Genomic DNA, 15078 nt, shown 5'->3' with positions numbered 1-15078 from the left:
AGGCTTCATAGCTCAGGGACAAATTCCCTTCTGCTGCTGCTATGGATGACAGACATCTCTCAAAGAGAGGAGTTGCACAGCAACCTTCACCAGAGCTCCTCTGCCAGCGCCCAAAATGCCTTTATAGGTGTTCAGCTGTTGACTTTGGAGCTTTAAATGAGACCTTAAGGGCAGCATCTACAAAAGTGTAAAGTCACAGACCATCCTACCATGTACCAGCACCAACATGGGCACCAAATCCCAGGACAAGATCCACACTGATCCTGCTGGTAGATCTCTGGCTTAGGTTTCCTGGCCATGCAAAAATGCTGCTTTGGTCTCTCAAGCTACTGTAGACTTCTTTAGGCTTAGAGTTACTCCACTTTTCTGCCAATAGGGGAACAAAATGGCATTTTTTGCCTCTGCTGCTTACAAGAGTTTCTTCCTTCAGCCACTTTTGACAGGAGCAGCAACCCTCAGGCGATTGCCCCGGATCTCCAAGGAAGAAATTCTGCCATCACGTTGCTCAGCACGTTGTCCATCTATGCGAAAAACGAGCCATTAATAGGCTAACACATAATCCTTTGGAAATGTTTCCAGAAAAGAGTTCAATAAAGAAGGGATCTAATCTGACAGATACAACCAAAGCTGAAACACCACAGACCATTAGCTCTTTACTATGTTTAATCAAAATGTATAGGACACCTAGAGTTTACTCACTTTAATCTAATCAACAGGAGAGCCTGACTTATTTGGGGCAATTAAAGAGTAATCTTCCCTTAGGTAAGTGCTTTTGCATTGGGGAAAACTCTCAACTGTCTTCAAGACATGAACTCTATTTACCCTTCATCGGATTTTTCACAATTCTCTCCTTGCTACTTCTGTTAATTAGCAACGCTATTTAAGGTTGATTTATTTCTATCTCTTCCTATTCCTAGGATTAAGTGAACACAGAAATTACCAAGAACAAAACAAAAAGTATTAAAAGCATATACAATAAGGGCATGAAGCCTGCCTTACCCAGCACATTTTCTCTAGACACCAAGTAAATGCCGCTGAGCTATTAATCAGAGACTGACAGACCTTGTACAAGAAGGTATAAGGGCAGAAAACTCAAATTTGCTGAGAAAAGCCATTCCAAGTCCAGTCTGTGGAGTCAATGACAACCTACTGTACTCACAAAATAGTCAGAGCCTCAAATGACATTTAAACCAGTCACTTCTCTGGGATGCTGCATAGTCCATGTTACCAAAATATCCCAAAGGGTTGATCTTTGCTTCTGGAACGTGCAAAGTGCTTTCACAGATGAAGTATGAGGTACACAGGCTTCATACAAACTTAATAGGTTCAAGTCCAAATGTTACTTACATCTGAAGTTCCCGAACACAAGTATAAGGTCCATCTGAGGTCCAGCCAACAACTGGAGACTGAAGGATGACCTGATCTTCTCCTAGAGCACATTACGATTGTGCTTCCTGTGCCTTTTTGGTAGGTCCCAAATGGGTTTTGGACACTAGAAAGCATTTCATGGCAGAGGATGCGCTTTCTAGGGGCCCTGTGGGATGGGGTACCTGTTGTCCTGAAGGCCAGTAGTTGTACAAAAAGCATTCGGAGATCCCACCAGCCACTGATTCCTTTCTACATCAAACCTTGGCCAAAGGCAAACACATCCTGAGTGCAACACCTGCTCAACCTGAAGTCTCTGGGAAGAGATGCTCTAAACTCCTAGCACATTTACACTCTAACTGGTGTTCCTGAGAAGATCCTCTGTCTTCACAGAAGATCTTTGAGTTACTCCACTCTTCGTTTCTACCTTCAGGATAGAGGTTAGTCTACTGCACTACTGTAGTAACAGTCCACCTTGTTAAATTCCTCCAGCTGCTCCTCAGATCCATTCATAATCCCTGGTTCTTGAGTGGGCATCAGATGAAAAATATTTGAAAATCCTTTGAGTCTCAAGACACCAAAATTGATGCTGCTTTGAGACAAAGACGACCCTTCTGCCCCCAAAAGAGAGAAGTCACTTGCACCCAGCCCTACAGCCACTTGCTGTTTAGAGAAGCAGAACACTACTAGGATCAAAATCCAGAGTATTTCACAAAAGCAAACTGCTCCTGGCCTGAGACCACACACAACCAGCCTCTACTATAGACTTTAAAAGCTTTGGCAGCACCAGCTATGGATGAGGAGTGAGACACCAAGACTGGCATTAGGTCTTATCCCCTTGAACCAAGACGCCAGTCAAATCTGTAATGAGCTTGAGGTGCTAAAATTAAAGCATCTCTTTGGCATTGTTGGTGTAAGCTGCATTTTTTCAGAAAATCACTCTGAAAGCATAATTTGCATACATGGAACCACTTCGTATTCTTAGAAGCCACTTTCTTATTGTGGCTGACATTATCATCACACCAGCAAGAATAATTGGGAAAGGTGCTTTTTTCTTCCTTTTTTCCAAAAGGAAAAATAAGTACAAACACCTAGATAAAGTATCAAAAACCAAAGGGCTATTTAGGATTCTAATTTTCTAACTTTTCTTTCCAATGACAAGGGTCTGAAAGCCCCAAATAAGAGAGGAAGTGAACTATAGTGCTTTTGAGCACATAAATCCAGGAGCTGGGCTTTCAGAGAACAGCATCCAAATGCATAAAATAAACCCAAATACCCGAAGACTCTCAAGTAAAAACCTAGAAGCCGGCAGCATTTTAATTTTGCTACGATACTGCCAGCCAGGTATGAACACGTTTTAAATATAGTCATCACATGAAGTAATAAAGTTAATTCAGCCAGGTTTAAATAGAAGCAAATCCTCCCCTTTGTTTCTCCCCTTCTCCAGCAATACAGCACTGAGGAGACCAAAAAGGCAAAAACGCTGATGTTTCATGCCTTGATCTGAAGGCTTACGGCACCAATAAATCAATACGTAAATATGCTAACAGGATTTCTTGATAAAAAATTCATTCTTTCCCCCACTGGTGTGGACTCACTCAGCTGCTTTATTCATGAGCGTGCCTGCCTGGTTCTGTGAAAGCTCTTTCACCATCAAAAATTACAGGCTGGCCGTTTCTTTTTTAATCTTTTTTTTTTTTTCTAATCACTCCTCCCCTTTAATTTATTTTTAAATAGCTGTGGACTTTAATTATGAATGTAAATTTGGCCTAGGCATTTCCTGCTTGAAAAAGGTAACGGTATGTTCACAATGAGGAAGGTCAGACCTATGGAGGAGGAAGAATTTCCCCAACAACCACACAACCAGTCACCCTGTGAACCCCTCTGGGCACTTACGGCTCTGAAGCCATCTAGAGCCTGCAATTTACATACGTGAGCACCTTCTGCAAAGTCACACAGCAAGTTAATGGCACAATGATGAACAGAGTCCAGAAAAACCAAAGCTATAACCAGAAGCACCCAAATGCATCTCATGGGCTACTTGCAACGGCAAATCCTTTTGTTTGATGAAGGGTCTTTAGCTGCGACATTGACCAAAGCAGGTCACCCAACAGTGCCACAGGGTCACCCACACCAAGACAGACCCATTTATCTCAATGCCCTCAAAAGCACCATCCGACAAAGAGCAAACCTTCCCTACCTGCATTCAATATTCATCATAAATCTGAAAGTCAAATAACCAGTAAATCCAAGTAATTAAAATAGTTTCACCTAAATGTGACTCAAACCAAGATGCTAAGGGGGCAGCCAATTCATCCAGCAAAACTCCAAGATACTCTACAATTCAAGTCAGCGCTGCAGGTGCCTCACACAGTTTTCTTCACGTTTCTTTGCTCTGAGCACGCAGAGTTCTGTTTTCTAAGAAGGGAGTTCTGCCGGGGCCCCACACCAGGTTAGCACGGAGGTGTTGGGTTGTGCGGAGTTTGAGGAAGGGTTGCTCCCTGAAAAACAAGCACCGCTTTTCAGTTTGAAATTCTTGGAAAGCAAGAGTGCTTTTCATGTCACTCATTGCTTGACAAGACTCCTGTGTAAGGCAAGTTACACTTAGAATAAATTCAGTGCTCTCTTGGTGTTTTTTCTTACATTGCAAAGCCAACCAACAAGGCTTCAGGTCTGTCTTGCATTGAAGGGCCAAGGCTGTTCCCAAATGTACTCCTGAAGTCATAAGGAGGGAGAAATACACACACAGACACATGTATTTAGAGTTCTCTTTGGTTTGGTTGTTCATAGATCCGTGTGATATTTAGACAAGAATAAGGATGCATTCAGACCAACACATGGGTTTTGTTGGTCTAGTGAACAGATGCAGAACAAACTTTTCCTCCCACTCAGCAGCCCCTGTGGTCTGCAGCCCCTAAGTCAGCAAGACAGAGGCAATCACGTGGACTGATTCCCAGAACACTGAAACAATCCAATACTCAATCATTGTCTGACTTTGAACACAAGAAATATTGGGTCAATGCCCAAAGTCATTGCAGATAATGACAGTTCTAAGAATAGTGCACAGGCTTCCTCATTATCTTAAATGCAGGCCTAGATACTTCCTGAAAGAATAAAGCCTATAAACCTCAAGCACTGATTTTCACTCTAAACACTGCAGGGAAAAAGTTTCCTAAGAAATTTTCAATAGCAGAAAACTGTTTAAATGATTTAAAGTCTTGATTCCATTGTATAAAATTTCAGCGATAGGCTGTTACTCGTGTGTGTTCTCCAGCAGAGGATTGGGAATGTGCAGGCTACCGATCTATTTAGGTTGGGCCACCTTCTCATTTTGTCTCCTAATGAGACTACCTCCTGTGGTACAGCCTCTCCTCCAGTTAATTATAAGCAGAAAACATCCTTGTAGATATATCTACAGCTCACAGAACCAGCTGGAGCCAAGAGCTCACTCACATAAACTCCAGAACCTGCCCAATCCTCAAGTCCAACAGTCCTTTGTCAATGCAAACCCCACTTCCCAGGACTGTAGTTTATCTCTACAGTCTTCCTGTTTCAGATAAAACAAAAAACAGTTGGTCATGATCCTGTCAGCTCTATCTAAAGATGTTTAATGAGGTTTTATGATAGGATTTTAAATAGAAAAGGACTGTCTGCTACAGGGAAAAGGGATTTTTTTTTTCTTAGCCACAAGCCTTGCCAAATTGTTCCAAATTTGAATAGAAACTGTGAAATTCCAAATTAAAGTGTGAAAATATTTACTATAGTGTAAATTCATTAAGTCTGCAGAAAATTATGAGGCTGGCCCAGAGTTGCTCTCCTCCGTATTCTAAGAATCCTCGCTGGGAGAGGACCTGCTGAACAGCGAAAATTCTGCCCCAGGCCATGCTATAAACAAACTAACCCTAAAATAAGCAGCTACATGGAGATTTTCTTGCTGTGTTGATGAGGAGGTGACTTAACCCTTATTAAAACACAGTTGCAAATGCTCCAGATTACACCTGTCACGTTGGGAAACACCTGGTCAAAACTAAAATGGAACCAACTGCTTTGTCCTCTTGTGTTCCTCCCATGGAGATGGAGCCCTGCGAGGAGCTGACTCCTGGCTGGTACCAGCATCGCTATGGCTCTGCACAGAGTAATTGCTCCAGATTTACCCACTTCTCTGTTCAGAAACAAATGAGAAAATATTTCTTTAATCCAGCTGAACGACAGCTGGTGCTTCCACCATAACAACTAATGCTAGTTCTCCAGCTGCTTGGGCTGTGTCCTGAGAACCCAGGCAGATGAACTCTCTCAGTCTTGCATGACTTTTCAGTCTGGACTGGTGACTTCAATCTACTGTTTACCTTGTTTCATGAGCAGCTATCCTGCTTTCCACAGTTACTGGGCAATTTTCCTCCTGCAGATGATTTGCTGAATTTTGGCACAAGTTAACACAAGAATGTGAAAATGTTGCTGGAAAACAAACAAACAAACCAAGCTAAACAAACCCTGAATTATAAATTTCCTATCTGACATCTATATAGTGCTGGAAACTTGATCTGTTGGAGAAAAAACACATGTTTTCCAGGGAGGTGGTGGATGCCCCATCCCTGGAGACATCCCAGGCCAGGCTGGACGGGGCTCTGAGCAACCTGAGCTGGTGAAGATGTCCCTGCTCATGGCAGGGGGGGCACTGGGGGAGCCGGGAAGGTCCCTTCAACCCATTCTATAAAAGTAGGAGAGAGGCTTGAACATCACCAGTGCTGACCCTGAAGGCAAAGGAGAATGATGACACCTTCTGCCAAAGCACAGCTTCAGCTTACTCCTTGTTGTAGCACCCTGATACCCTCATGTAGGACTGACCACAGAGGATCCCTGCCCCAGCAGACTGTTCTCTGCCTCTCTACTGTCTACACAACACATAAAATGGGCATCATACCCCCATTTGTTGGGTTCCCCAAGCTCAACGCCCCCCGAGCTGCCTTTCACCTGCACACTGAGCATCCTGTTCATCCCACAGCCAAGATGCCAGTTGCACCGGTACTAGAGCAGTTACAGCAGCCTGCCTTTGTTCCTACATGGTCTGTGGATTAATGAACAAAGACTTTCTCCCAGAGCCCACGCACAGCCATCCTCCTCTGCGGGAGAACCTTGCCGACAGTATTTTGGGTTGCCGTAGGAACTACAAGAGCAAGTAAGGTCTTCACTTTTGGTTTTCTTAGGAGTGTTTTGTTATTCCGCTCCACTCCAAGCACAGATGTAGCAGTCACGGCACAAGCAGACTGGTGTCGTTCTGAAAGCACGCAGCTGCCTTTTTCATCCTGTGTGGGAAAGCAATTGTTGGGCTTGTAAGAGAGCTGCTTGTACCCTCGATGCTATAACGTTGTCAAGCTGCAAGTGGATTTCTTCAGCTGGAGTTTTCACTTCTTGGCAAGCACTGATGATTAAGCTGTTGTTTGGAGATGTTCATTTCTTTTCAGAGAGTCGTTCCTCAGCTGAAGGGGCTCTTTAAGTTTCTATGATATATGTCACTCTCCTGCTGTATATCTCAAATGTCTCCTATTAAACCTGGAGGTGGCAACCCCACAGTCATTTTGAATAAACCTTCACTGAAACATTAAATAAAATGCAGAAGATTCAGCAAGGCACTTAAGCTCTTGCTCAGCTCTACACATTTGCTCAAGTGCTTTTCTGAACAAGGTGATTTGCTGAATCGGGACTGAAATGTCCCGGTTCTTCTAGTCTTAGAGAAAACGTCCACGTGGGCACAGGGTCAGTCTCTGCTTACAGACAGATGGAGACCCCGGCACGGTCAGAGACATGGATTGCACCCATCTTGGTATCTAAACATTTCAAAGACATATTAGCCTTAGACATATTCCACTTCTTCTATTACAATATTTTTGGATTTCTGAAAACCTTCCAGAAATATGCAAAAGCCTGCCATGCAGTAACACTGCACCCCTAAAGCATCTGGGAGTTCAGCCCCTTGGCAAACAGGCCTTATGACCTTTCAAAATCCAGGAGAAAAGCAGATAGATAGCGGCCAAGGCAGAATTGAGACAGGTACAAGATGGTTGTACAGACAGCTCATCATCCCGCACCGTTGCACAGATTCCTCCATCTACCACGTGTTTCTTTCCTCGCAGGGGCCAGCAGAGCGGATCAGTTAAGCAGGGGAAACTTGTGCTGCTTGTTCAGTGATCTCCAAAGGATTTTTCAGCTGAATTACAAGCGTGTTGATGAACACACCAATTCATTATACACCACCTTATCTATATTAACTGACAAGGTCTCATGAGTAGCAAATATTTTACTCTAAAGCCTGTTGTGAGGCTTCTCTCTGGGGAAAAGGGAGACAAGAAATCCAGTCCACCTTTTGTGCAAGAGCAAGATGCTCAGGACAGTTTGGGCACAGAGCTCTAGGGGTGGTTTTGAAGAACAGAGATGTTTTGTTATTCTTATGGCACCAGGTTTCTGCCTGGCAGCAGGACACAAGCAATAGCTGATTCTTTTTGAAACTTAGGAGAGATGTTGAGACCTAGATGACTATCACACAGAAGCGATGATGATAATCTAAATGAGGAAGCATTGACCTAAGACAACTAATTTTTCTACATAATAACAATCACCCCTGCCATTCAAGCAAAACATGTGTTGTTACAGGTTAATGGGATGGAACAGGCTTAAAATCAGCAGGAAACAAGGGTGAAATTCATGCCTCTATAACCAGCTGGAAGAAGCTCTATGCATCAACCCGTCCAAGACCTCAGAACAGGCATAAATGGGACATGGGCAATGTACAGTCTGTGTGCTCTCTGTCGGGATGGGTTTCACACACGGCAAGGATACAGCTCGGGCTTCCAAACATGGTTTTGTGCTTAATAGTTCGGCTGATCTGTTCTGTGCTTCTCTTGCCAGGGCTCGGTCGTCTTTAAGTCAGTCCCTGCCTTCTGCACACTTCCAGCACCTGTTCTGCACAAACACCAATCCACAGTCTAAGCTTTCCCTTTCTTCTCTCACAGGTATTCGCTATCGCACCCATCCTGCACTCAAAGCTGCTGCCAGGCACTTGGCTGCCTCTTCTCAGCCCCACCATCGCTGCCCAGCTTTCCTTTAAGAGACTGATGGTACCGAAACACAAGAAATCAGCACCAACCCCACAGCAGCAGCAGGAAGCAGGGAGTTATCCATCACCTTTGTGCACACATAGAAGACGGCTGATTCTTATTAGCAGATTAAAGTCATCCTAACTCAATAGTGAATGCAATTCAACACTAACAACATTAGGGGATTTTTTTCTCTTTTATGAAACTGCCAGGAGAAAGAGCGCACAATTACATGCATGTTAGCAGAGGAGCTCAGCTCCTGTCTCCATCGTGTTACACACGCTCTGCTGGCTCCAAAACACAGCGTCTGGTCCTGGGCATCTCCCTTGGCACTCAGTGCATTTCCAAGAGCAAATGCACAGTGACAAGAAAAGTTCAACACCGGGTCCCAAGGGTAATCTGTCCCCCAGACAGGCCCAGGGGACATTTTACACTCTATGTGTAACCCAGCTGTGAGGCAGATGCTGTGCGCTCTTGGATCTGAAATGCTCTTAAAGAAAAAGAGAAAGCAGAACAGGCTCCTTGCTACAGACAAGGCTGTGGTGGCACATTTCTTCACTCTAAGCTCTAAGCAGTTATTGATTATTTTCAGCTATTGTTCCTTACTTCCCACTGTGTGCTGCATTAATAAATCTCCACCAAGGCTACGTCCACCTCTTTGGAGACCCAGGAAATCTTGAAGCCTTGGCCACATGCTATGCTCCCAGAGAGCGTCCCAGCTCACAAGATCAGAAAGCCTAAGTGAAGGCAGAGCATCCTTGTTTTCATGGGGCTTTTGTGCAGCTGCTGATGCCAATCATGGATAGTAAGTCAATCATAGAATCATTTTGATTGGAAGAGATCATCAAGTCCAACCATAACCTAGATCTAGCACTAAATCATGTCCCAGACTTTGTTTTGCAGGTGCTGCTCTCCAAACCTTGGGTCCTGGCACTCCACATTTAACTGGAGCAAAGCTTGTCCTTCGCACACAAAAGAGAACACAGCGTAAAAGAAAGAAACCACATCATCAACCTCTTGTGTGATTCAGAGCAGCAAAACAACCTTTCCTTGTGCTTATTCTTCCTGTTAACACACTGTAAGGAAAGCAGCCATTTTCCCCCCTTTTCCTGCCTGAACAGTTTTGCTCCTCAATACGTTAGCGCAGAATGAGAGCTGATACTCACACAGAGTAATCCCAGGAGACCGAGCCCATCACAAACCTCCTCAGCCACTGATGCCACAGACTGCCAAGCCCCAGGACACACAAACATCACTATAAACAATTTTGGATTTGTATCTTAGTGGGCTGGCCTCAGGTCACTTTAACAGACAGCAGACAACAGCATGTTAGGTGTGTTAAGAGAGAAGAGCCATTTCAAAGCCACCTTCCCAGAGTCCCACAGACTTTGCTACTGCATTTACTGCTGTACCAAAGCAGGTGTGACAGTCACACATCAGGAAAGCCAAGTGCATAACCTCACATGAAAGCACAATCATGAGAAAAAGGTCAGCAAAAAAGCCACTTAAGTCACCTTTAAAAGCCTTAACTCACAGATTTAAGGGTGACTGAAAGCATGGTGGGTCTTGATCCCAGGAGGAATCACACAAGCAGGCAGTGAGCCAAGAGAAACCTTAATCCAAATCTCCAGGATGAGGGAATCCTGCTTTATGTTATTTCCCTTCTGCTTTCTGTTGCACACCCGCCCACCCTCCTCCTACACCCTCCTGGAGGGTTTTGTACTCGTGGTCCAGGCAGCCAGTGCCAGTCCCACCCAAACTCCTGCCGAGGAGCATCACCTTCGGTTCCTCCGCTCACAGTGCTGACTGCTGAAGGCCGAGTGTCAATGATTCCATCTTTATAGGTAAATAATGCCCCCAGAAAGGCATACGTCTTTGGTCTCCAAACAACTGGGTCAAACACATTCACCATCCCACCAACACAACCACCTCTGCGTTGGGCTGGAAATAAAACTGTTATACTATGACCTTCCATTTCTGTACCTTTATAGCAATCAAGAAATTCAAAGAGAAATACCAAGTGAATCATAAGCTATTCTAAATTCAGTGAGGATAAAGTTCTAGTTGGGATCCAATTTAGGGTAAACTTACATTTTATTTGAACTGCTCATTCCTACTTAGAAGCATATTAGGTTAGGCCCCATCCGCAGTCCTGAAATACCCACTGGACACTAATATTTGACAACAAAAAATAGAAGACACATGAAAATCTCTTGCCATTAAGATCAAAAGAGAGTGAGCGTACACTTTGACATTTCTCCTTTCCTGCAAGGAGCCCCTATTTTGCAAAGCAAATTCCACCATGTAGCTTTGAACTTCTGCAGAGAAAAGATAAAAGGTGAAAACCCAGCTCTTTGAAAGCCAACATCAAGACTTCAGTGAACTTCAGATGAATCAGGTGTGACCCACGATTTTCTGCAGGAGACCTGGGAGCACAAACCATATTCCTCAGCTCCCTGGAAGATCCTAATGGACCTTCACTGCAGAGATGTGACTGCACCTCACGGAGGGGTATAGACCAGCTAGTTTGAACTGTAACAACCACAGCAAAGAGCTCAGAAACCTTCCCAATCCACTGAGTATGCAACAAAAAGCACTGAGTTCCAAGCTATCACAGTTTCAGTGCTAGGTCTGCCCAAGCTATCTCATTGAAGGCTACCAGTGTGTGTCAGATCGTGCTGAAGCCTTGAATTCGCAAGAGTAAGTGCACTCCATTTGCTGAAGAAAAGGTGCTTCCCAGTGCTCAGGACACAGCAACTTTCCTAAATCACCTGTTGGTCCTTGGAGCTTGGTGAGTAGAAACAGGTCACAGCTGACAAGCCTGCAGCCCACAGGAGAGCTCGTTCGGAGCAGTTGCTCTGGTGCTGTCGTGCTGCTGATTCAGGAAGGAGTTTTCCCCAGCTTGTTCTTAAAGCACTTCACCCAACTGATGATTCAGTCTTTTCGCTTTAAGCATAAATCACTTTCCAGATAAAATCTTGCTAGAAAGCTTTCATTGGCCCTAATTAAAATAAAACTCTGTGAAAGTATAAACAGAGCATCAGCAAGGCAAAACTGGGCTGAGATTCGTGAACTTCTATTCTCCCTTCCCTCATAATTCCTCCATTTATCACAGGAGAAGGAGTGAATATTTGCAAGGTGGATTACTTGCTGCGAAGTCTAGCCTTTGATGCTATTTTTCCCTCAATCTGTAGGAAGGCTGCATCTGGACCGCCTATAAAGTCATCTGAATCCTTTAGAAATGACTAAACAACCCTTCACAACAAAGCTCTTGCTTTGGAAAGACCGGAGCCAAGCCACTACACTCAAGCCCAAGCTCCCTCTTTCCTGAACATCAGTTTATACCAAACCCTTCAGCTTGCCTGATGCCACCACGGACAGACATTTTGTTCTCCAAGCTGCTTTCAGGACACAGTTAAATTAATGCTGAACTGGTAAAGTTTGTCTCACCCTGCGGCTGAGCGCAGCCATCACCACTGCAAACCAAAACACCCAGCTCTTCCGAACACCCCACAGCAAATGTAGTAGCAGGAAAAGAGAAGCAATAACAAAGCCTTATTGATGCAGAGCAATCAATCAATCAATCCGCCATTTTCCAGAAGGAAATGAACGGCCCATTAAGGAAGCCGGTCCTAACCTCAGCTTCCCTGTAATGGGTCTCAGTCCTAGACTGCCTGGCATCAAAGGGATTTCAGCCCTAAGAATAGAACCCATGTGGGGCTGTCTGCTTGAGCAGCAGGAAGGGAGAGGGTCTGCACAAGCAAGGCAACAAAACCTACCCCAACTAAACCAAGCCAACACAAGACAGCGGACACACAAAGGGAGAAATGAGGGAAGGGCTCTGCTGAGCCTGAGGAACAACAACTTTTCCCACTTTCTAGTTCGGGGAAGAAAAAGCATCAGCCTTTTTTTTTTTTACTGATGCATAATCACAGGTTACATAGACCATATCTTGCCTTTTGTGGTCCCACAGCCTTTTGCAAATCTTAATTAAGGAACACATTGAAAGTAGGTTCATAGCTCAGCTCTGATGAGTATCCTGCATCAGGGAATACTGGTTTCCTTGTGGAGGGAAACCAGCTCCACCACTGCAAAAGTTCACTCACCAGTGGAGAACCCAAGTGGTGAATCAAAGCTCCCTAAACAAGTAATAACCTCTGGCATTCAGCTGTTGTCTGATCCTAAATATTCTGGCTGACTTATTGATCTTCCAAAACCAAGGAGAAGGACCCTCGCACATGCTTGCTCACCGCACCGTTCAAGTTCTGGGGGCAAGATGTAACATCTTCCAGCTTCTTCCCAGTACAGATCCAGTAGGGACCCAACTGGTTCGAGCAGCATTACTGTGCAGTTGCTGGGTTGACTGGTGCTGTAAAGATGGGCTGATTGCATTGCTGCTACCTCTGCACAGCCTGACAACTACATCTTTATAACACCCACCACGTTGGGTTTTCAGTCATTGCTCCGGTGTGGTTTGGCCTTCTGCTTCATTTTTAAATTTGCTGAACTTAGAGCGGGCACAGAAGAAACCAAGACGGAAGCCAAGCAGCCAGAAAAGAGCAGGTGACTGAAGCTCTGGAAAAGTGAAAGGCTGCACAGAGTGGATTTTCTCCGCTCACAGCTTTTCTCAGCTACCAACCAACAAAAGCTCAGCCAGCTCCTCTGCAAGCGGAGCAGCACGGGGAGGGGGTGACACAGCACGTGGGGCAGGGACGAGGGAGAGGGGACAGAGCTGGCTGCTCTAACAGTTACGTGAACAGCATCTGCTGAGTGGTTCTGCAGCACAACACACACCCTCACCCCCCACCCAACAAGACCCTCATATCTGCCAGAGACCTGAACCCACCAAGCATTAAACCCTAACTTGGGGTCTCAGGCAAGGCCTGACATTGTACAACAAATACCCGCTGCATCTCATCCAGGCATCTCTTTCCAATTAGATTAATGGGTATCAAGAATGATGCTATAATAATCTTCAAAGCAGCCCCCAAAATCGATATCCCAATAGTAAGCTCTGTTTTTTGCATGTGGTACAAAAGGTAGTTTGGGAGAAGATGATCTAATACACCACATATTGATTAATCAATTCCAGCCAGGATGCTAATGGGTTTTCTTACAACGATTGGCACTAGAAGGATGGAGCAGGATTGCTGAATGAGAGTGGGAGTAACTGGTTGCGTGATGAAGTTTCAGGGCAAGGGGAGGACAAGCAGTGGGGGAAATGGGCTCTTCTAGACATTGTTTCAAGCAGGTAGAGACTGTGGAGAACTGGAGGAACTGAGCAATAAACAGAGAAGGTAATACATCAGATATATTGGCTTCAAACACAGCTGATTTGTACCTTGCAATTTACTGTGGTTGATATTAATAATACTTCCCTGTTGCTACAGAAACTCTCACAGAAAAGCCTACGAAAGAGCCCAGCATGGGTCTGGAGTCTATAATGAAGTAGACTGAACACTCTGCAGTCCTACGGGCCAGTGAAATGGTCTCTCTCCTTCGTGCTCAGGTACTTGATAAAGATCTTTACTACCATAGAGAACTGAAGCACAAAACTGCTGGGCCATCCTCCAGACCTGAATCATAATACTTTACACACCCACTGTAGAAACATGTGAATATCTAAGCAAATCATGAAACTGGGGAGAACAGGTCTGAAACAGACACATGGGTCCCTTCCAGCTCCCAGATGCCACATTTTGCAAAGGAATATGGTACAGACACTGGAAACCAGCTGAAAGGCTTCATTCCCGGCTGGTTAGCAAGGGTTAGGTGCTTGCATCTCAAGACAGGATGCCTCCAAAGGGTAGGTATAAATTACAGACACAAATGAGAGCATCGCTCTGCCTGAAAAACAGTGGAGTCCAGTCAGATTTTGCTAACTGGGTGAGGTTGCCCTACTCTTTGTAAAATTTGAAGCAGTAAAACCAATCAAGAGGTTCTGACCTCGAGCAGCTGTGACAGTCCCGGTCCCGGCTGGCAGGAGACACAGCCAGCAAAGACCCTGGGGAGGAAATTCAGCCTGGTGTATCTTCTCTACAGCCAATGGAGTCGTGCCAAGTGTGAAGGTGACCAACGGGGCTTTGTGAAATTGTATTGGAGTTGCCAAAACCAGCACTGGATCTCAGTGCTCACACCCAGCTGGTGCTGTTCATTGATGTAGACTACAAGTCTGGTCAGGAAGGATAGACCTGGTGAGGAGAGGAAACCTCTAGGTACAAATTATAAATGATTCACTGGTTTTGCCACCCTATATTGTGCAGTTTAGTAAGTGATTTTCTATGAGACATTGTGAGAACTTTCTCCTACACGTCCACCCATCCTATAAACCAAGCACACCAGCACCTTGGAGGGACACATACCATTTCTTACAGATGCTAACGCCACACTTGACACAGGACATCATGTTGCAGGTAAGCAAATCTGCAGCCTCAAACCACCACAGGCCACAGTAGTGGTTCAAGAGCTTTTCCAGGACCTGCAGAACAACTCTCTAAGAAAACAGGAACAATCCTCCTAAGAAGCAGGGTGAGGTGTTAATCAAGAAGGGGAAAACGCACAAACAAAATTACTTATTGCTCTTTTTCTTTCCAGAACAACCATTTCCAAACTAACACATTGT

General features: G+C 44.8%; 1 protein-coding gene across 14 annotated transcripts in view; it reads right to left on the bottom strand.

Moving 5' to 3' along the window:
• The window catches only part of CACNA1B (calcium voltage-gated channel subunit alpha1 B), a 279142-nt gene that overhangs the window by 159846 nt on the left and 104218 nt on the right, over positions 1-15078 (bottom strand). The window lies entirely within an intron of this gene.

Source organism: Patagioenas fasciata, chromosome 20 (assembly GCF_037038585.1).
Source record: "Patagioenas fasciata isolate bPatFas1 chromosome 20, bPatFas1.hap1, whole genome shotgun sequence".
In the NCBI taxonomy this organism is placed as follows: Eukaryota; Metazoa; Chordata; class Aves; order Columbiformes; family Columbidae; genus Patagioenas; species Patagioenas fasciata.
This window is presented reverse-complemented; position numbering and strand designations above follow the sequence as displayed.